This window comes from Pseudorca crassidens, chromosome 3 (assembly GCF_039906515.1).
Source record: "Pseudorca crassidens isolate mPseCra1 chromosome 3, mPseCra1.hap1, whole genome shotgun sequence".
Taxonomy (NCBI): Eukaryota; Metazoa; Chordata; class Mammalia; order Artiodactyla; family Delphinidae; genus Pseudorca; species Pseudorca crassidens.
In genome coordinates this window covers 33,752,222-33,774,021 of record NC_090298.1, presented here as the reverse complement: position 1 = coordinate 33,774,021, position 21,800 = coordinate 33,752,222, and the positions used below count along the sequence as shown (strand labels likewise).

Sequence of the window (21,800 nt, the reverse complement as noted above, 5' to 3'; positions counted from 1 at the left end):
TTTAAAAATATAATTGCTGGATTGATACGAGAAAATCATTTCCATGACTATATACCAACAATGTGCACTTATAAAATAACTGGTTTGAGTTGATCATTTTCACTTCATGGAGCTGTAGCGAAGCAACCCTTACTGCAGATCAAGGGAATCCTTTTTACTACCTGAACGCAAAAGCAGGTTCTGTTAATAGGGAAGTGGACTAGTCATTGTATTGGGCAGACAAGAGACAGTGTCTCCTCTACTTTTCAGAAATTATCTGTGTAGATGAACAAGTTTTTTGTGTTCTTTGTGTGCTTGAAAAAGATGCTTAATCTCTAATTGTTGGTTGCAGATATTCTATGCACTCATAGAATGAACCATATATGTCCATTCTATCAAAGTTCTAAATTGTCGTGTTCAATCTCATGCAATGTTAACTTTTTGAGTGTTTGATCTATTCAGTTTCTAAGAGTTAGTGCTGCTAATGCTAAAATATACCAGTAGGTTTGTGGTTTCTCAGTTAAGACTGTCTGCATTTACTATGTACTGTGTTACTGATATACTTGGATATATTCCTACCATCATTTTTTCCCATTATGATCATCTTTTTTTTTGTTGCTTTATCCCTTTTTACTTTTTTGTTTCTGTTTTATCCTTCACATTTTGGGAACTTGCACAGTCTACTACTTCATGATTCTCTTAAATTTTTAGTATATATAGTTAACCAAAGTTAATTAGTATCTTTACCCTTTTCCAAAATAATACAAAGATGTTAGAATGATAAACCCCATCTACTCTCCTATAGTCTTATGTCATACTTATCTAGTACTTTATTTCCAACTTGTTTTTTTAAACCCTCTTCTTACAAATTAATAATTTTTACCATCAGTTTTAATTAAGACCTACTTATTTTGTTTTTCAAATTCTAATTTTATTTCCTCACTGTTGCTTCTTGTAGATTATTTCTTTAATAGAGGTTCTATTTCCTTTTTTGCAGAAGTGTTCTTCCACTAATTCTTTTAGCCAGAGTCTGAAAGAGTAAGCTAGTTTTTCCCCCTTGTATCAGATGTTTCTGTTTTTCAACTTTTGACTGATTGTTTAGCTGGGAATAGAGTTTGAGATTGGCAGTTATTTTTCTCTTAGCACACTTTAGTTGTTATCTCTTTGACCTCTTGTTGATGTGAAATCTCTTGTACATCTAAATGTTGTTTCTCTTTTCTTTTTGTTTCCTTTAAGATTTCCTTTACTACAGTTTCTTTTAGTATTTGATATTTTACACATATTTATTTATACTTATTTTATTAATCCTGTTTCTTTTATATGAAAATTTATCAGCCATGATCTCTTTGAATATTTTTCCTTCACCATTATCTATATGCTTCCTTATGAAACTTGAACTTGAGTTTCTCTTTCTCTTGTTCCTGTTTCTTTTTTATTTTTATTTTTTTTGCGGTACACGGGCCTCTCACTGTTGTGGCCTCTCCCGTTGCGGAGCACAGGCTCCGGACGTGCAGGCTCAGTGGCCGTGGCTCACGGGCCCAGCCGCTCCGCGGCATGTGGGATCTTCCCGGACTGGGTCACGAACCCGTGTCCCCTGAGTCCCAGGCGAACTTTCAACCACGGCGCCCCCAGGGAAGCCCTTGTTCCTGTTTCTTAATCTCTCATGTTTTACATCTTGTTATCTTCTGCTGCTGTATTTTTGATGATTTTCTTACACGAATCTTCTAGTTTGCTATTTCTATCTTCAGCTGAAAGTCTGCTATTTTACCTGTCCTAAGTTAAACTTTTGTGTGTGTGTGATACACATTATTCACAGAGCATAGTGTGTCAACCATATATAGCAATAATATAAAATGCATGTACTCTCTACTTAGGTAACAGAATATTACTAATACCTTAGATTCATGTGTGTCCCTCGCCAATCATCTACCAACCATCAGGTAACTGTTATTCTGACTTTTTGTTAAGTATTTGTATTAGTTCCAGAGAAGCAGAATTAATAGAATGTATATGTGTAAATATAGATAGAAGAATTGGCTTATGTGATTATGGAGGCCGACAAGTCCAAAATCTGTAGCATAGACCAGCAGGCCAGAGACCGAAAGAATAACCTGTGTTGCAGTTCAAGTCTGAATGCTGTCAGGATGGAAACCCAAGGAAGAGTTGCTGTTTAAATCCAAAGTGAGTCTGCTAGCAGAATTCCTTCTTGCTCAGCAGAGGTCAGTCTTTTGTTTTATTTAGGCTTTCAACAGATTAAATGAGGCTTAACCACGTTATTGAGGGTATTCTCCTTCATTCAAAGTCTCTTTAAAGTTCTGATTTAAAAGTTACTCATCCAAAAATATTCTCATGGAAACATTCAGAATAATGTTTGATTAAATATCTGGGCACTGTGGCCCAATGACGTTGACACATAAAACTATGCATCACACATCTACCCCTTGTCAACTTGGCATCCATACACATCTCCTTAAACTATACTTAATCTCCAAATAAAGACAATAACAAGTTTATAATTACACCTAACATGATACAACCATTTTGTATACAACTGAAAATGCACTAACACTTTCCCCATAAGAGGATACAAAATTCCTGTGTGATATTTACCCTTTCCCTTCACACCCTGTAACTTAAATACTATGATGTAAAGTTTACAATACTAAATGACATGATATAAAGTCAATATATTTTGTTACATGATAAAGGAATAAAAGATAGAGGAAAACAAAGATATTTGAGACATATACACACAGATACAAACATATTTATAACAAAATAAGGAAGTAGCTGGTATTTAGAACTACCTTCTTTCACTACCCAATCCATATTCCCATTCCCCTCAGTAAACACCTCAGTTGGTCATGGATCTTAACATGGTGGGATGACCTCAACCTTCATTCCTAAAGGATCTGTCTGGATTAGGATGTTGTATTTTTCCATTGACTTTAATCACAGTATCTCCTGTATTCCAGACATACTCTTCCTTATCTGCACTGTACAGTATCAATCCAAGTTTTCCTTGGTAATCAGGATTAACCATTTCAGCCAGCACAGTAATTCTCCTCTTTGCCTGTTGATTTAGGAATGAGGAATCCAAAGTGGCTGCTTGGGAGTCTTAACTTCCAGTTTAATGGAATCATTGTGTTTTCCTGGTGGGAGCATTCTTCCTTTGGAACTAAGATCTCTAGGCCAGCAGAACATAAAGTTGTGGGGGACAGGTAGCAAAAACTTTGTCATTGGGTCACTAGAGGTATTAGTGAGTGATACCCCTCCCATTTCCACCCCTTGATTCCTGGACCCATGAATTCTTGCTGTGGGAGAAACAGAGCCATATATTGGATGCTGATGCAGAACATATATGATTTCCTGGAGGACCTTGCCACAGCTCTGAAAGGAACTCTCACCTAGCTGTCACTGTGACTAAGTCTTCAAAAGGCTGTTGCAGTACTGCATAGCAATCAGAGAAGAAAAAGAAATAAAAGGAATCCAAATTGGAAAGGAAGAAGTAAAATTGTTGCTGTTTGCAGATGACATGATACTATACACAGAAAATCCTAAAGACACCAACAGAAAACTACTAGAGCTCATCAATGAATTTGGTAAAGTTGTAGGATACAAAATTAATATACAGAAATCTGTTGCATTTCTATACACTAACAATGAACTATCAGAAAGAAAAATTAAGGAAACAGTCCCATTTATCATCACATAAAAAAGAATAAAATTCCTAAGAATAAACCTACCTAAGGTGGTAAACGACCTACACTTGGAAAACTATAAGACACTGATGAAAGAAATTGACACAAACAGATGGAAAAATATATGGTGTGTTTGCATTGGAAGAATTAATATTGTTAAAATTATCATACCACCCAAGGCAATCTACAGATTCAATGTAATCCTTATCAAAATACCAATGGCATTTTTCACAGTACAAATAATTTTAAAATTTGCTTGACAAAAGACCCTGAATAGCCAAAACAATCTTGAGAAAGAACAGAGCTGGAGTCTCCATGACTTCAGACTATACTACAAAACTACAGTAATTAAAACAGTATATTACTGGTACAAAAACAGACACATAGGTCAGTGGAATGGAATAGAGAGCCCAGAAATGAATCCACACATGTCTGGTCAATTAATCTATGACAAAGGAGGTAAAAATATACAATGGAGGAAAGACAGTTTCTTCAATAAGTAGTGCTAGGAAAACTGGACAGCTACATGTAAAAAAAATGAAATTACAACATTCTCTAGCACCATATACAAAAATAAACTCAAAATGGATTAAAGACCTAAATGTAAGACTGCATACTATAAAACTCCTAGAGGAAAACATAGGCAGAACACACTTGGACATAAATTGCAGCAATGTTGTTTTGGATCTGCTTCCTAAAGCAAAGAAAATAAAAGCAAAAGTAAATAAATGGGACCTAATTAAACTTGAAAGCTTTTGTACAGCAAAGGAAACCATTGACAAAATGAAAAGGCAACCTAATGAATGAGAGAAGATATTTGCAAGTGGTATGACTGATAAGGGGTTAATACCCAACATATATAAACAGCTCATGTAACTCAACATCAAAATAATAAACAACCTGATTAAAAAATGGGCAGAAGAACTGAATAGACATTTTTCCAAAGATGAACTGCACATGGCCAACAGGCACATGAAAAGATGCTCAACATCGCTAAACATCAGGGAAATGCAAGTCAAAACCACAATGAGATATCACCTCACATCTGTCAGAATGGCTATCATCAAAGAGAATACAAATAACAAAAGTTGTTGAGGATGAGGAGAAAAGGGAATACTGATGGTGGGAACGTAAATTGGTGCAGCCACTGTGGAAAACAGTATGGAGGTTTCTCAAAAAACTAAAAATCGAACTACCATATGACCCAGCAGTTCCATTCCTGGGCATATATCCAGAAACACCAAAAACACTAATTCGAAAAGACACATGCACACCAATGTTCAAAACAGCATTATTTACAATTGCCAAGACATGGAAGCAACCTAAGTGTCCATCAACAGATGAATGGGTAAGGAAGATGTGGTATGTATATACATATATACATAACAATGGGATACTACTCAGCCTTAAAAAAGAATGAAATTTTGCCGTTTACAGCAACATGGATGGACTTGGAGGGCATTATGCTTAGTGAAACTAATCAGACAGAGAAGGACAAATACTGTATGGTATCACTTATATGTGGAATCTAAAAAATAGAACAAAGTAGTGACTCACAGATATAGGGAACAAGCTAGTTGTTACCTGTGGGGAGAGGGTAGTAGAGAGGGGGAAATATAGAGGTTGGGGAAAAAAAGGGTTGTTACGGGATTATATGAGATCATGTGTGTGAAACTATTGAAAATTGTAAAGCACTATAGAATATAAAGAATCTTTCATTCAATTAAAAATAAAGGTCATTCCTCTATTCTGTCAAACCAGCTGATGAAGGATGGTGGGGAAAATGGTAAGTCTAGTGAATTCCATGAGGCTAGGCCCATTGCTGCATTTCATTTGCTATGAAGTGAGTTCTTAGAAGAATTGCTGTGTGGAATACCATGGCAGTGGATAAGGCATTCTTTAAGTCCATGGATGGTAGTTTTGGCAAAAACATTACATGCAGGGAAGTTAAGTCCACATCCAGAGTGTCTGTTTTAGTAAGAACAAAAAGCTGTCTCTTCCATAATGGAAGTGGCTTAATGTAATTAATCTGCCACCAGGTAGCTTGCTGATAACACCAGGGAATGGCGCCATACCAGGGACTTAGTGTTGATTTCTGCTGCTGGCTGATTGAGTACTCAGTAGTAGCTGTGGTCAGGCCTCCTTTGGAAAGCATAAACCCACGTTGCTGAGTCCATGCATAACGTCTATTTCTGCCACCATGGACAGCACATCCATGAGCCCACTGGTGATGATAGTGGTGGCTAAAGAGACTAATTGATATCTACAGAACAGACCATCCTATCCACTTTGACTATTAAAATACTCTTCTGCTAAGGTCACCTTTTGGTGAGTATTAACATGGGACACAAATATGTTTAGGTTCTTTTTGCCCATTCATAGTGGTTTATCTTCAGACCTCTTTCTCAGATTTCCTTGTCATCAGTTTTCCAGTCAGGTTCCATCCAAGTGCCTGACTATCCAGCCAAATCATTGGCCACAGCTCATGAACTGGTATATAAGCACACATCTTGCCATTTCTCCTTCCAAGCCAAATGAATGACCAGGAACACTGCCTGCTGGGAGGATTTCCCTTCACCACTGTCCCTCAGGGATGTCCTAGAGAAAGGATGTAGTGCTGCGGCTGTCCATTTTTCAGTGGTGCCTGTATATTGGAGAGAGTAATCTGTAAACCAGGTCCCAATTTTCTTTTTCTCTGTCAGTTGATTGTAGCGAACTCCCAGTGAGGAAGTATGTGCAGCCTGGTGACACAAGGTAGTGCAGCAGGAGTAGGGACCATGGCATTTGGGCCACTTCATGTAATTTACTTGTGCCTCCAGGGCCTGCTTGGGCTTGACCTCATATGTGCCACTTCCATTTGATGATGGAGTGCTGCTGTGCACGCCCAACTTCATGGCTTGGCGAGTCAGATAATACCTAGTACGTGATAGACAGACAGCTCAGGTCCATGGTAACTTCTTGGCCCATGGTTAAGTGTTCAGGCTCAACTGAACCCTAGTAGCAGGCCAAGAGCTGTTTCTTAAAAGGAGAGTGGTTATCCCAGAGGATGGCAGGGCTTTGCTCCAAAATCCTAAGGATCTGTTATGAGATTCACCTGTTAGAGGCCTGCCACAGGCTCCAACCAATATCCTTATCTGCCAGTGACACTTCAGTCACCATTGGATTTGCTGGATCATATGGTCCAAGTGGCAGAGCAGCTTGCATAGCAATATGGGTCTGTTGTAGAGCCTTCTGTTGTTCTGGACCCTGTTCAAAACTAGCAACTTATGAGTCACTTAGTAAGTGGGCCAGAGTAGCACACCCAGATGAGGAACGTATTGCCTCCAAAATCCAGAGACGTACTAGGCATTGTATCTCTCTCTTGTTATAAGAAGGGTCAGATGAAACAACTTACCCTTCACCTTAGAAGGGTTATCTCAACATGCACTATACCATTGGCCCCTAGAAATTTCACTGAGCTAGAAGGACCTTGAATTTTTATCACATTTATTTCTCACCCTCTGACATGCAAATTTCTTACCAATAAGTCTAGAGTAGTTGCTACTTCTTGCTCACTAGGTCCAATCAGCATAATGTCATCAATGTAATGATCAGTGTGAGACTCGTGGAAAGGAAAGACAATCAAGATCTCTTTGAACAAAGTTATGACATAGGGCTGAAAAGTTGATATACCCCTGAGGTAGGGCAGTGAAGGTAAATCGCTGGCCTTTCCAGCTGAAAGCAAACTGCTCCTGGTGGTCTTTATTAGCAGAAATTGAGAAAAAAGCATTTGCCGTTTTATTAGCTGCCTAAGAGGCACCAAGGGATGTGCTAATTTCCCCAAGCGATGAAACCACTCCTGGTACAATGACTGAAACTGGAGTTACCATCTTGTTAGGCTTGCAGTTGTCTACTGTCATTCTCCAAGATCCAGCTCTCATCTGCACAGGGCACAAAGGTGAGTGAAATGGAGATGTGGTGAGAATCACCACCCCTGGATCTTTCAACTTTCTGATGGTGGCGCTAATCTTTACACCCCTTCAGGAGCATGGTATTGCTTTTAGTTTACTTTCTTTCCAGGTAGAGGCAGTTCTAGTAGCTTGCACTTGGCCTTTCCCACCAGGATAGCTCTCACTCTACAGGATGTAGGAATTTTTCCAGTTGCTAGGTATGTTTATTCTGATTATGCATTCCAGAACTGGGCAAATAACCAGAGGATGGGTTTGGGGACCCACTGAGTCCACTGTGAGATGGACTTAAGCTAAAACTCCATTGATCACCTGCCCTTCATAAGCCCCTACTCTGACAAGTGGACCACAGTGATGTTTTGGGTCTCCGGGAATTAGTGTAGTTCAGAGACAGTGTCTAGTAGTTCCCAAAAGGTCTTATTATTTGCTTTTCCCCAGTGCACAGTCACTCTGGTAAAAGGCCATAGGTCCCTTTAGGAAAAGTTGGGAGAAAGATTAACAGTATACATTTTTGGAAGTATACCAGGATCCTTCCTCAAAGGGAACCAGCCCCTGCTTCACTGAAGGGGTCTGAGGCTGTAAACTGGCTCAAGTCCTGTTTGGATCTTAGGAAGCATAGAGCACCTGGCAGGGCTATTCTGTGGCCCAGGTACTAAACTTTTAATAGGGATATTATCAGAGGGAGTAGGATGTTTTGAATTTCTGCTTCTAAATCCACCATTGCTTACCTTGACTGCTCAACAGTAAATAAAAAGAGTAATTTCGAGAGATGAAATGGCTATCCCCAGCTGACCCAACACCTGGGCATGGAGAGGAGAGAAGGCATTTTATTAGAATATGGTTAAGACAAGTCAAATAGAATTAAGAAATGAAGCCAAGCTCACCCAAGCATCCTCCTTCAGGTTAAAAAGATAGTATGATGGCAATAGGTATCTGCCTCTTGAATCCTTCTGTTCCAGTACAAACTGGTGCATTTACCTATTTTTTGTTCAGCTGTCATTCTCAGGTCATCATGTTCTGTTCTTCTTTGGATCCTCATCACTCCTCCTTTTTTGGATTTCCTGTTCCTACTCCTTGTGTGCCATTAGTATTAGTTTCCTGTGGCAGCTGCAACAAATCACCATAGCCTTGGTAGCTTAAAACAAAAGAAATGTATTCTCTTACAGTTCTGGAGGCCAGAGCCCTGAGTTAGTTTCACTGAACTGAAGTCAAGATGTTGACAGGACCATGTTCTCTGTAGAGGCTCCAGGGGAGAATCTGTTCCTTACTTTTCCAGCTTCTGGTGGCTGCCAGCGTTCCTTGGCTTGTGGACACATCAGTCCAATATTCAAATCTTCAAATCTCCCAGCTCAGTGGTCTTCTCCTCCATGTGTCTCTGCATTTCCTTTTCCTCTATGTCAAATTACCATCTCCCTCCCTCTTATAAGGATACATATGATTGTATTTGGGGTTCACCTGGGCAATCCAGGATAAAGCATATCAAGATTGTTAATCACATCTGCAAAAATGTTTTTTCCCAAATAGGTAATATTTTTAGGTTCCAGGGGTTAGGAAGTGAATATTCTTTTGTGAGGAGGGGCATTTTTTCATCCTACCACAGGATGTCTTCTTCTTTCTTCATTCTCTCTCTCCCTGTCTCTGTCTGTTTCTCTTTTTGTTGGATACATCTTCTAATAGCTTCAGAGAGTGAATGTATGGGAAAAATTATTTGAGACCCTACAATTTTTATTCTACCCTCATATTTGATTGTGCCTTTGTATGTAGAATGTTAGAAAACATAGCTCAGGAAATACATTGGTATGCCAGCAGTCTCTTTTCTTATCGCTCTTCAATTCCATTTCAGAAGAGGTTGAGCATTTAAGGTATTAATTTATAAATCATCCTGAGTTTCCTGCAATAGTATGCTTTTTTTTGGGGAAACAAGTCCTTTAACTTGTGCTTGCATTCATTTAAAGCCTGTTGGAAATTTTTAATCAAAGTATTCAATGAATGAAGCACAAAAACTTGGTTTGAAATTGTTTAGTCGATTGCAAGGCAGTGGCCTTTATTCTGTAAAACCAAGTGAGCTATTGAACAAAGTAAATGATGAGAGCTCAAATGCTGTTTTAATTTTTTAAAACTATAATTTTGATTTGGATTGTCTTGATTTATAGGAAGACTCTTTTGATGGAGTTCCTAGTTAATTTGATAATTTATTTATTTTTTTACCAGAATGGGATATATTGAGAAGGATTTCAATTTTCTAGCATTTAAATTTCAGTCAGTTATGGAGAGAATTTAGATGATGAATTTTATTATGTAAAAATATTTGCCAAGTAAGGTGCTTTGAATGAAAATATTTGGTCTGAAATAATCATATGATGCAATAGGGAAAAATTAATATTACTCTGAAGTTACCAGGTACTTCAGCATCTGTAGGGAAAGTAGTTTTTCAATTAAAAATATGGCCTACAGGGCTTCCCTGGTGGCGAAGTGGTTGGGGGTCCGCCTGCCAATGCAGGGGATGCGGGTTCGTGCCCCGGTCCAGGAGGATCCCGCATGCCACGGAGCGTCTGGGCCTGTGGGCCACGGCCGCTGGGCCTGTGCGTCTGGAGCCTGTGCTCCGCAGCGGGAGAGGCCACAACAGTGAGAGGCCCGTGTACCGCAAAAAAAAAAAAAAAAAAAAAAAAAGTCCTACAGAGAAAAATCAACAAAAGGTGTCACCATTTTCCAATTTATTAACCCTTAAATATAGAGTAATGAGGTCAATTTTATGAAAACAAAACTACATGACCATAACAAAAAACCCCACATTCTTTATAGAAATACAAATGACACACTATTAGAGACAGAGATGGCTAAGAAAATGGCTAATGTAAATGAATATGTACCAAAAATAATCATTCTGCTTATTATTTTATTTTCAGAAAATTGATATGAAGAAGTTAATTTGCTTTCAATTTAATAAACACGTTACTTTTCTTAGAAGCAATTTTATTTTTGAAGCTAGTTTTTGAATGAACTGTCAATGAAATAAACCAATTTGTCAGTAAAGAAATTTATAAAAATTACCTAATTTTAAAGTGTCCTTGATAGTATGATAGATTGATTATATGGTCACTTTACTCACATTATATGTGACCTATTTTTTTATATTTAGACGTTTGTAGAACCTTTTTATTTCTTTGTTTGTCTCCTGTGTTCAAAATTGTTGCAGTGATGTATGTTGCTGAGACTCTTGGGCCCCTTTCAATCTGGAAACTTATTCATTTTGGAGCAGTACTTTTTGCAGTAGTTCATTAAAGATTTCATTTCTTCAGTTTTCATGTTTTCTCTCTTTCTGTATTTTGTATTCCTTGATCTTAGACGTATGGGATGATTTTCTAATTTTCTTATATTTTCTCTGTTTTCTTCTCTTTTCATTCTACTTCTGGAAGATTTCCTTAACTTTATCTTCCAACTATATCATTGAATGTTTCATTTTCACTGTAATTGAAAAAAATTTCCAAAAGCTCTCTTCTTGGCACATGAAAAGGTGCTCGACAATGATAATCATAAAAGAAATGCAAGTCAAAACCACAATGAGATAATCACTTCATACCTGTCAGAATGGCTATCATCAAAAAGACTACAAATAACAAATGTTGGCAAGGATGTGGAGAAAAGGGAACCTGTGTACACTGTTGGTGGAAATGTAAATTGGTGCAGCCATTATGGAAAACAGTATGGGGGTCCCTCAAAAAACTAAAAATGGAACTACCATATGATCCAGCAATTCCACTACTGGGTATATATCTGAAGAAAATGAAAACACTAATTTGAAAAGGTACATGCACATCAGTGTTCATAGTTCATCATTATTTACAATAGCCAAAATATGGAAGTAATCTAAGTGTCCATCAATAGACAAATGGATAAAGAAAATGTGGTGTGTAGATATACAATGGAATATTACTCAGCCATAAAAAATAACGAAATAATGCCATTTACAGCAACATGGATGAAACTAGAGATTATCATACTAAGTGAAGTAAGTCAGAAAGAGAAAGACAAATAGCATATGATATCACTTATATGTGGAATCTAAAAAAAATAGATACAAATGAACTTATTTCTAAAATAGAAAGAGACTCACAGACCTAGAAAAAAAATTTATGGTTATCAAAGGGGAAAGAGAGGTGGAGGGGAGGGATAAATTGGGAGTTTGGGATTAAGATATACACACTCCTATATAGATAACCAACAAGGACCTACTGTGTAGCACAGGGAACTATACTCAATATTTTGTAATAACCTATAAGGGAATCTGAAGAAGAATATATGTGTAACTGAATCGCTGTGCTGCATACCTGAAGTTAACATGATATTGTAAATCAACTATACTTCAATAAAAAAGATTTGGTGTATATGTACAAAGGAATATTACTAAGTCATAAAAAAGAACGAATGTTCTGCCATTTACAACAGCATGAATGGACCTGGAGGATATTATGCTTAGTGAAATAAGTCAGACAAAAACAAATACTGTATGTTATCACTTATATATGGGATCTAAAAAAATAAATGAGTGTATATAACAAAACAAAAACAGACTCAGATATGGAGAATAAACCAGTGGTTACCCGTGGGCAGAGGGAAGAGGGGAGGGGCAAGATAGGGCTAAGAGATTAAGAGGTACACACTACCATGTATAACTTAAATAAACTACAAGGATGTATTATAGAGCACAGAGAAATATAGCCATTATTTTGTAATAACTTTAAATGAAGTATAATCTATAAAAATATTGAATTACTATGTTGTATACCTGAAACTAATATTGTAAATCAACTGTACTTCAATAAAAAAATAGAAAAAAAGACAAAAACTCTCTTTTTTGTTATTTAAATGTCTATTTTATTTTTATAGCATCTATTCTTTTACATGGATTCCCAAATATTATTCTCTCTCTGGGGATATTAATGTAATGACGGTTTTATTTATTCATTCATTTCTAAAGTTTTCTTCTCCCTTTATAGTGTTGGTCTCTTCCAAAATGATTGTTTTGTGTGTGGCTCTTTTAGTCTCTGTTGATTGACAATTCATGGTTAAGAGCCTGGGATTTAAAAGCTTATTGGAAGATCTGAGTGTGTGAGGGAGGCTTTGAACATCACTGAAGGGCAATCAGGCTCTCTAGGTTTTACCTCAAGGGTGGGTTAGCTACTCAGGAGAAGTCTGTTCTGTTATCCTACTGGGTGGTAAAGGTCTGACTGTGTTTTGGGAGCCAAGCTATTCAGCTTGAAGTATTCACATGGTCACTTTACTGTGGTCTTCTTGGTACACATCGAATACAGACCCTCAACTCTAACTGGCATATACTTGTCCACACAGTCTTTCTTTACCCTGTCAGAGAAGAAACCTCCAAACTTCTGGGGCAGAGATCATTGTTCCAAAGAGTGGACTAGAAAGGTAAAGGAGAGGGAATCTAGTCTTAATAGAAGTCGAACTGTTTCTGAAATAGCTTTTTGCAATTTCTTGATTGAATCACTTCTCCTTCACTCATAGTTCCAGAGTTACTAAGTATTGCTGGTTTCAGAATCTCTTAGGATTCTGTGATGGAATGGATTTGATTATCAGCTTTTCTGACTGCCAGTTTTGTATTCATCTTTCCTGGATCTCCTAAGTCATTTACACTGGTCCTGCTTTCCAGCTTTCAAAATTCTGTCACTGTTGTCTCCCCTGCTGCTCTTTTCATCTTTATGGATTAAACATTTTTTTCCCTATATTTGGCAGGAGTGAGTAAAATTATACGCATGTGTTCGATCTCCCAGCATAACCTTTATATAGATGCTTTATGTCCTTCTTCAAGTCTATTTTTTGTAATGATTTCATCATGGTTTCCATTCCTTATTATTTTCTTTAATCATTTCAAACATGCTGATTTTCTAATTTTTTCACATTGTAGAAATCCTCCAGTTGCTGAAGCGAGACCTTATCAAGGCGAAACTATTTTCCAATGTGGTTTATAATTTTTAAAAAAATTAATTAATTTTTATTTTGTTTTTGGCTGCATTGGGTCTTCGTTGCTGCACGTGGGGTTTCTCTAGTTGCGGTGAGCGGGGGCTACTCTTTGTTGCCATGCTGCGGGCTTCTCATTGCGGTGGCTTCTCTTGTTGCAGAGCACGGGCTCTAGAACGCAGGCTCAGTAGTTGTGGCACACAGGCTTAGTTACCCTGCGGCACGTGGGATCTTCCTGGACCAGGGCTCCAACCCATGTACCCTGCATTGGCAGGTGGATTCTTAACCACTGCACCACCAGGGAAGCACGGTTTGTAATATTTTAGACTGTGAGCCTTTCTCATCATCCAACACACCTCCTCCCCACCCGCATTCCTGTGGGAGTTGCCTGTCTTATTCATGGCAGAAATGTTGCTGTAGAATAATTTTGCATTTCCATCTGCATCTCACCTGCTCCAGACTAGTTTATGTTAATTTCTTAGTTTGAGACTTCTTGCATTTCATAAATCATGTAAATTCGGATTCCTCATGTGTGTGTTTTGGAAGCTCTTACTTTCTCATGGTAGGTTATGTGCATCCAGAGAGCTTCCTTACGGCTTGACGAGGCTGATGGTGCTTCTTGTGCTGAGAGGGCTGTTCTTCCAGGCTCCTGGCTTTATGCGGGGTAGCCAGTTCCAGTCCCTACTTTGTAAGGACTCAGCACCTTGTGTTTTAGATAGACTTTCCCAGAATCAGGCTCTAAGGTGAGGATCCAAGTTACAGTAATTTATTAGTAAGTGTTCCCAGAAAAGATAGGGGTTTGGAGAAATAGGACTGGAAAGGGAATTTTGTCTAGCAAGGGCATGGTATCAAGCAAAGTCCCACCCAGGAAACGTGCTCTCAGGTTTGAAGGGCAGATTTGAAGTTTACATCTTAGAGCCCTCCTCATCAGATGGGATGATTTATATGCCAGTCATTGTTAAAGGCTTCCCCCAGAGGGATGTAAATTCCTGGGAGGTTTCTGCTTTACTTGAGCTCTCAAAGGGGTTCTAGCAGCGTGAAGCAACCCCCTGCCAAAAATTACAAGTACTGACTGTTGGAGTGAAAGTGTGCAGGGCAGCTGGGGCACAACGTAGTAAAGAATCCAAAGAAATGTGGGTGGGGAGCATTGCCAGTGCTTGTTGCATCTTTTCTCAGCCCCTGCTCAGGGCTAAACCGCAGCCTTAGCCCATACCTACCCTGCGCTCCTCCCTCACAGCGCTGCCCTGGCATGGGGGAGAGCTTTATTTCCCTCTTTGCTGGGACTTGGGCATTTCCTTTCTTTTTTATTAAAAAAAATTAGAACAGGGTGGTGGTTTCCTCACTTTTATGCGCCTGAAGCACTACAGTGTGTCCCCTTCAGTATATTCTGTCATGGTGTAGACCTAAGTCAAGTGTGGATCACCTAAACAAGCAAAACATGATCAATTTCACTGTGTGTAAAGCGATGACATGGATGCAGAAAAGAAATAATTTGGATCCTTTCAGAAATTACATGCTAGATAGTTAGAAAGAATTGTGGAGTATAGTGATTTGGCTTTTAGGTAATATGTTTATTCTCTACAGTTTAGCGTAAAGACTGATTGATTTGAAATTAGGTGCTAGTCTTATGAAATTGCAAACTGGGATTTTTTTTTTTTTTTTTTTTTGCGCGGTACGCAGGCCTCTCACTGTTGTGGTCTCTCCCGTTGCGGAGCACAGGCTCCGGACGCGCAGGCTCAGCGGCCATGGCTCACGGGCCCAGCCGCTCAGCGGCATGTGGGATCCTCCCAGACAGGTGCACGAACCCGTGTCCCCTGCATCGGCAGGCGGACTCACAACCACTGCGCCACCAGGGAAGCCCCTGGGATTTTTTATTTTTTTGCAAAAATTATCTCCTTGAACTTTACATTTCATTTTATTAGTGACATTTTTAGGACAATAAAAAGATGTTTTACCAAATATAATTTAATGTAAAGAGTATAGTAAAACTTAAGAGTAAAAAGACTATATCTTAGATGATGGTCAATTTACGTTCCCTCCTATGATCTATTCCTTTACTTCCTAAGATGTCACAGCATTCTGAGAGACCTGGGCAAATAATGCACAAATGAAATCTAGAGTCTTATAATTGTAGCGTGGCTCTTCTCTTACAGTGTTTGATCTGATTTGTGAGGATGTGCAGGAAGAAATGCTGTGTGTGTGTGTGTTTTAAATAGATCTGAATGGATCTTGTGCTCACTGATTATGTCATCTCTGGATGCTTAGGGCTTAAAACAGAGGATGATTTTCTTCTTAGAAGTACTTTATGACAGAAAAACAAAATGAAGAATGAAAAAAGTAAAATGAATGGACAGGCATGTAATGGACATGAACTCTGGAGTCAGATGTGGCAGGCTTCTTGCTTTATAGTTCTAGTTTTGCCACCTTCGTCAAGTTCCGTAACACTTGTTAAGCTTCAGGTGCCTCATCTATAAAATGTGTGTGACAATCATACCCACTTCTTGGAGTGTGATGAGGACCAGATGACATAATGATGAATTGTACCTACCACAATGCCCAGCCCCTGGCTAGAGCTCAACAAATGATAGTGACTATGATTATTACTGCATCATTGGTGTCAGACTAAAAACTAAGGGCCTAGGTAGTGTGCATCTTTCTGTTACGTACTTCAAAATCAGTAACTTTAAATCCACACAGTATTATAATAAGTGTGAATCACGTAGCGTGCCTTCCTTCCTTCATTCTTCGCAATTTTGTGTTAGATTCTGGTTCAGAGTAATATTAAAATATTGCCCTTCCCATCTCAATCATATGTATGATTAAATCAGGAAATACAATCTTTCTTAAATCCCAATGAAAATTCATATAAATTCACAGAAGCCTCTCCAGGTTAAACATCAGTTTCAGCTTGTTGTATGTGAGAAAACATGGCACTTGCATGTGAAAACAAAACTACTTCCTCCCTTTCAAAAAGAGCAAAGGCAAATCGTTTCCTAATTCCAGACACCATGGCACTATGTGAATTTAATCTATTAATTCACTATAAACCTAAGCTAAAGCACATTCTTAGGTTGTCATTAGAAAATGAATCATAGGTTTAAAGCAAACAAGCCAACAAACACACAAATATGGCCAGAGGATTTGCATTACAAATAGAATTGATTTTACAAGATAAACTGGTCTAAGGACATGTTCATATCTTAAATCTTGACACATCATGCAAGGGCTGGGTTAATAATACTAGTTGATTTTAATATGTAAAGGTTAACAGTAACAGGCAAGTGCTGTTCTGTCAGCTTAGCTTATTTTTTTTTTAACATCTTTATTGGAGTATAATTGCTTTACAATGGTGTGTTAGTTTCAGCTTTATAACAAAGTGAATCAGCTATGCATATACATGTATCTCCATATCTCCTCCCTCTTGTGTCTCCCTCCCACCCTCCCTATCCCACCCCTCTAGGTGATCACAAAGCACCTAGCTGGTCTCCCTCTGCTATGTGGCTGCTTCCCACTAGCTATCTATTTTACATTTGATATTATTTGTAAGTCCATGCCACTCTCTCACTTTCTTCCAGCTTCCCCTTCCCCATGTTCTCAGGTCCTTTCTCTACGTCTGCATCTTTATTCCTGTCCTGCCCCTAGGTTCTTCCTATTTTTTTTTTTTTTTTAGATTCCATATATATGTGTTAGCATATGGTATTTGTTTTTCTCTTTCTGACTTACTTCACTCTGTATGACAGACTCTAGGTCCATCCACCTCACTACAAATAACTCAATTTCATTCCTTTTTATGGCTGAGTAATATTCCATTGTATATATGTGCCACATCTTCTTTATCCATTCCTCTGTCGATGGACACTTAGGTTGCTTCCATGTCCTTGCTATTGTAAACAGTACTGCAATAAACAGTGTGGTACATAACTCTTTGAATTATGGTTTTCTCACGTTATATGCTCAGTAGTGGGATTGCTGAGTCGTATGGTAGTTCTATTTTTAGTTTTTTAAGGAGCTTCCATACTGTTCTCCATAGTGGCTGTATCAATTTACATTCCCACCAACAGTGCAAGAGGGTTCCCTTTTCTCCACACCCTCTTCAGCATTTATTGTTTGTAGATTTATTGATGATGGCCATTCTGACTGGTGTGAGGTGATAACTCGTAGTTTTGATTTTCATTTCTCTAATGATTAGTGATGTTGAGCATCCTTTCATGTGTTTGTTGGCAATCGGTATATCTTCTTGGGAGAAATGTCTATTTAAGTCTTCTGCCCATTTTTGGATTGGGTTGTTTGTTTTTTTGATATTAAGTTGCATGAGCTGCTTGTAAATTTTGGAGGTTAATCCTTTGTCAGTGGCTTCATTTGCAAATATTTTCTCCCATTCTGACGGTTGTCTTTTGGTCTTGTTTATGGTTTCCTTTGCTGTGCAAAAGCTTTGAAGTTTCATTAGGTCCCATTTGTTTATTTTTGTTTTTATTTCCATTTCTCTAGGAGGTGGGTCAAAAAGGATCTTGCTGTGATTTATGTCACAGTGTTCTGCCTATGTTTTCCTCTAAGAGTTTTGTAGTGTCTGGCTTTACATTTAGGTCTTTAATTCATTTTGAGTTTATTTTTGTGTATGGTGTTAGGGAGGGTTCTAATTTCATTCTTTTACATGTAGCTGTCCAGTTTTCCCAGTACCAATTATTGAAGAGGCTGTCTTTTCTCCACTGTATATTCTTGCCTCTTTTATCAAAAATAAGGTGACCATATGTGCGTGGGTTTATCTCTGGGCTTTTTATCCTGTTCCATTGATCTATATTGCTGTTTTTGTGCCATTACAATACTGTCTTGATTACTGTAGCTTTGTAGTATAGTCTGAAGTCCGGGAGCCTGATTCCTCTGGCTCCATTTTTCTTACTCAAGATTTCTTTGGCTATTTGCGGTCGTTTGTGTTTCCATACAGATTGTGAAAGTTTTTGTTGTAGTTCTGTGAAAAATGCCATTGGTAGTTTGATAGGGATTGCATTGAATCTGCAGATTGCTTTGGGTAGTATAGTCATTTTCACAACGTTGATTCTTCCAATCCAAGAACATGGTATATCTCTCCATCTATTTGCATCATCTTTAATTTCTTTCATCAGTATCTCATAGTTTTTTGCATACAGGTCTTTTTTCTCCTTAGGTAGGTTTATTCCTAGGAATTCTATTCTTTTTGTTGCAATGGTAAATGGGAGTGTTTCCTTAATTTCTCTTTCAGATTTTTCATCATTAGTGTATAGGAATGCAAGAGATTTCTGTGCATTAATTTCGTATCCTACTACTTTACCAAATTCATTGATTAGTTCTAGTAGTTTTCATTGAGGACGATGTTGGCTGTGGGTTTGTCATATATGGCCTTTATTATGTTGAGGAAAGTTCCCTCTATGCCTATGTTCTGGAGGGTTTTTATCATAAATGGGTGTAGAATTTTGTCGAAACTTTTTCTACATCTATTGAGATGATCCTATGGTTTACTCTTTCAATTTGGTAATATGATTTATCACATTGATTGATTTGCATGTATTGAAGAATCCTTGCATTCCTAGGATAAACCCCACTTGATCATGGTGTATGATCCTTTTAATGTGCTGTTGGATTCTATTTGCTAGTATTTTGTTGAGGATTTTGGCATCTATGTTCATCAGTGATATTGGCCTGTAGTTTTCTTTTTTTGTGACATCTTTGTCTGGTTTTGGTTTCAGGGTGATGGTGGCCTCGTAGAATGAGTTTGGGAGTATCCCTCCCTCTGCTATGTTTTGGAAGAATTTGAGAAGGATAGGTGTTAGCTCTTCTCTAAATGTTTGATAGAATTTGCCTGTGATGCCATCTGGTCTTGGGCTTTTGTTTCTTGGAAGATTTTTAATCACAGTTTCAATTTCAGTGTTTGTGATTGGTCTGTTTATATTTTCAATTTCTTCTTGGTACAGTCTCATAAGGTTTTGCTTTTCTAAGAATTTGTCCATTTCTTCCAGGTTTTCCATTTTACGTCCAACTGTCATACAATTGTTTGTCGTAACGTCTCATGAATCATTGTATTTCTGCAGTGTCAGTTGTTACTTCTCCTTTTTCATTTTGAATTCTGTTGATTTGAGTCTAATCCCTGATTTTCTTGATGAGTCTGGCTAATCGTTTATCAATTTTGTTTATAATCCCAAAGAACCAGCTTTTAGTTTTATTGATCTTTGCTATTGTTTCCTTCATTTCTTTTTCATTTATTTCTGATCTGATCTTTATGATTTCATTCCTCTGGATAACTTTGGGGTTTTTTTGTTCTTCTTTGTCTTATTACTTTAGGTGTAAGTTTATGTTGTTTGAGATGTTTCTTGTTTCTTGAGGTAGGATTGTATTGCCATAAACTTCCCTCTTGAAACTGCTTTTGCTGCATCCCATAGGTTTTGGGTCATCGTGTTTTCATTGTCATTTGTTTCTAGGTATTTTTTGATTTCCTCTTTGATTTATTCAGTGATCTCTTGGTTATTAACTAGTGTATTGTTTAGCCTCCCTGTGTTTGTATTTTTTACAGACTTTTTCCTGTAATTGATATCTAGTCTCAAAGCATTGTGGTCAGAAAAGATCTTTATATGATTTCAATTTTCTTAAATTTACCAAGGCTTGATTTGTGACTCAAGACGTGATCTATCCTGGAGAATGTTCCTTGAGCACTTGAAAGTGTATTCTGTTGTTTTTGGACGGAATGTCCTATAAATATCAGTGAAGTCCATCTTGTTTAATGTGTCATTTAAAGCTTGTGTTTTCTTATTTATTTTCATTTTGGATGATCTGTCCATTGGGGAAAGTGGTGTGTTAAAGTCCCCTGCTACGATTGTGTTACTGTGGATTTCCCCTTTCATGGCTGTTAGCATTTGCCGTATGTATTGAGGTACTCCTATGTTGGGTGCATAAATATTTACAATTGTTATATCTTCTTCTTGGATTGATCCCTTTATCATTATGTAGTGTCCTTCTTTGTCTTTTGTAATAGTGTTAATTTTAAAGACTATTTTGTTTGATATAAGAATTGCTACTCCAGCTTTCTGTTGATTTCCATATGCATGGAATATATTTTTCCTTACCCTTACTTTCAGTCTGTATGTGTCCGTAGGTCTGAAGTGGGTCTCTTGTAGACAGCATATATAAGGGTCTTGTTTTTGTATCCATTTGTATCCATTCAGCCAGTCTATGTCTTTTGGTTGGAGCATTTAATCCATTTACGTTTAAGGTAGTTATCTATATGTATGTTCCTTTTCCCGTTTTCTTAATTGTTTTGGGTTTGTTATTGTACATCTTTTCCTTCTCTTGTGTTTCCTGCCTAGAGAAGTTTCTTTAGCATTTGTTGTGGAGCTGGTTTGATGGTGCTGAATTCTCTTAACTATTGCTTATCTGTAAAGGTTTTAATTTCTCTGTCAACTCTGAATGGGATCCTTGCTGGATAGAGTAATGTTGGTTGTAGGTTTTTCCCTTTCATCACTTTAAATATGTCTTGCCACTCCTTTCTGGCTTGCAGAGTTTCTACTGAAAGATCAGCTGTTAACCGTGTCGGGATTCCCTTGTATGTTATTTTTGCTTTCCCTTGCTGCTTTTAATATTTTTTCCTTGTATTTTATTTTTGATAGTTTCATTAATATGTGTCTTGGTGTGTTTCAACTTGGATTTATCCTGTTTGGGATTCTCTGTGCTTCCTGGACTTGATTAACTATTTCCTTTCCCATATTAGTGAAGTTTTCAACTATAATCTCTTCAAATATTTTCTCAGTCCCTTTCTTTTTCTCTTCTTTTTCTGGGGCCCGTATAATTCGAATATTGGGTCGTTTAATGTTGTCCCAGATGTCTCTAACACTGTCCTCAATTCTTTTCATTGTTTTTTCTTTATTCTGCTCTGCAGTAGTTATTTCCACCAGTTTATCTTCCAGATCACTTATCTGCTTTTCTGCCTCAGTTATTCTGCTATTGATTCCTTCTAGAGAATTTTTATTTTGATTTATTGTGCTGTTCATCATTGTTTGTTTGCTCTTAGGTCTTCTAGCTACTTGTTAAATGTTTCTTGTATTTTCTCCATTCTATTTCCAAGATTTTGTATCATCTTTACTGTCATTACTCTGAATTCATTTTCAGGTAGACTGCCTATTTCCTCTTCATTTGTTTGGTCTGGTGGGCTACAACAAATAGACATTTGTTGATG

At 37.7% G+C, this 21,800-nt stretch overlaps 1 pseudogene; it reads right to left on the bottom strand.

Annotated features, from left to right (window-relative positions):
- Positions 1–21,800, bottom strand: part of LOC137220964 (uncharacterized) — a 56,242-nt pseudogene that overhangs the window by 9,539 nt on the left and 24,903 nt on the right.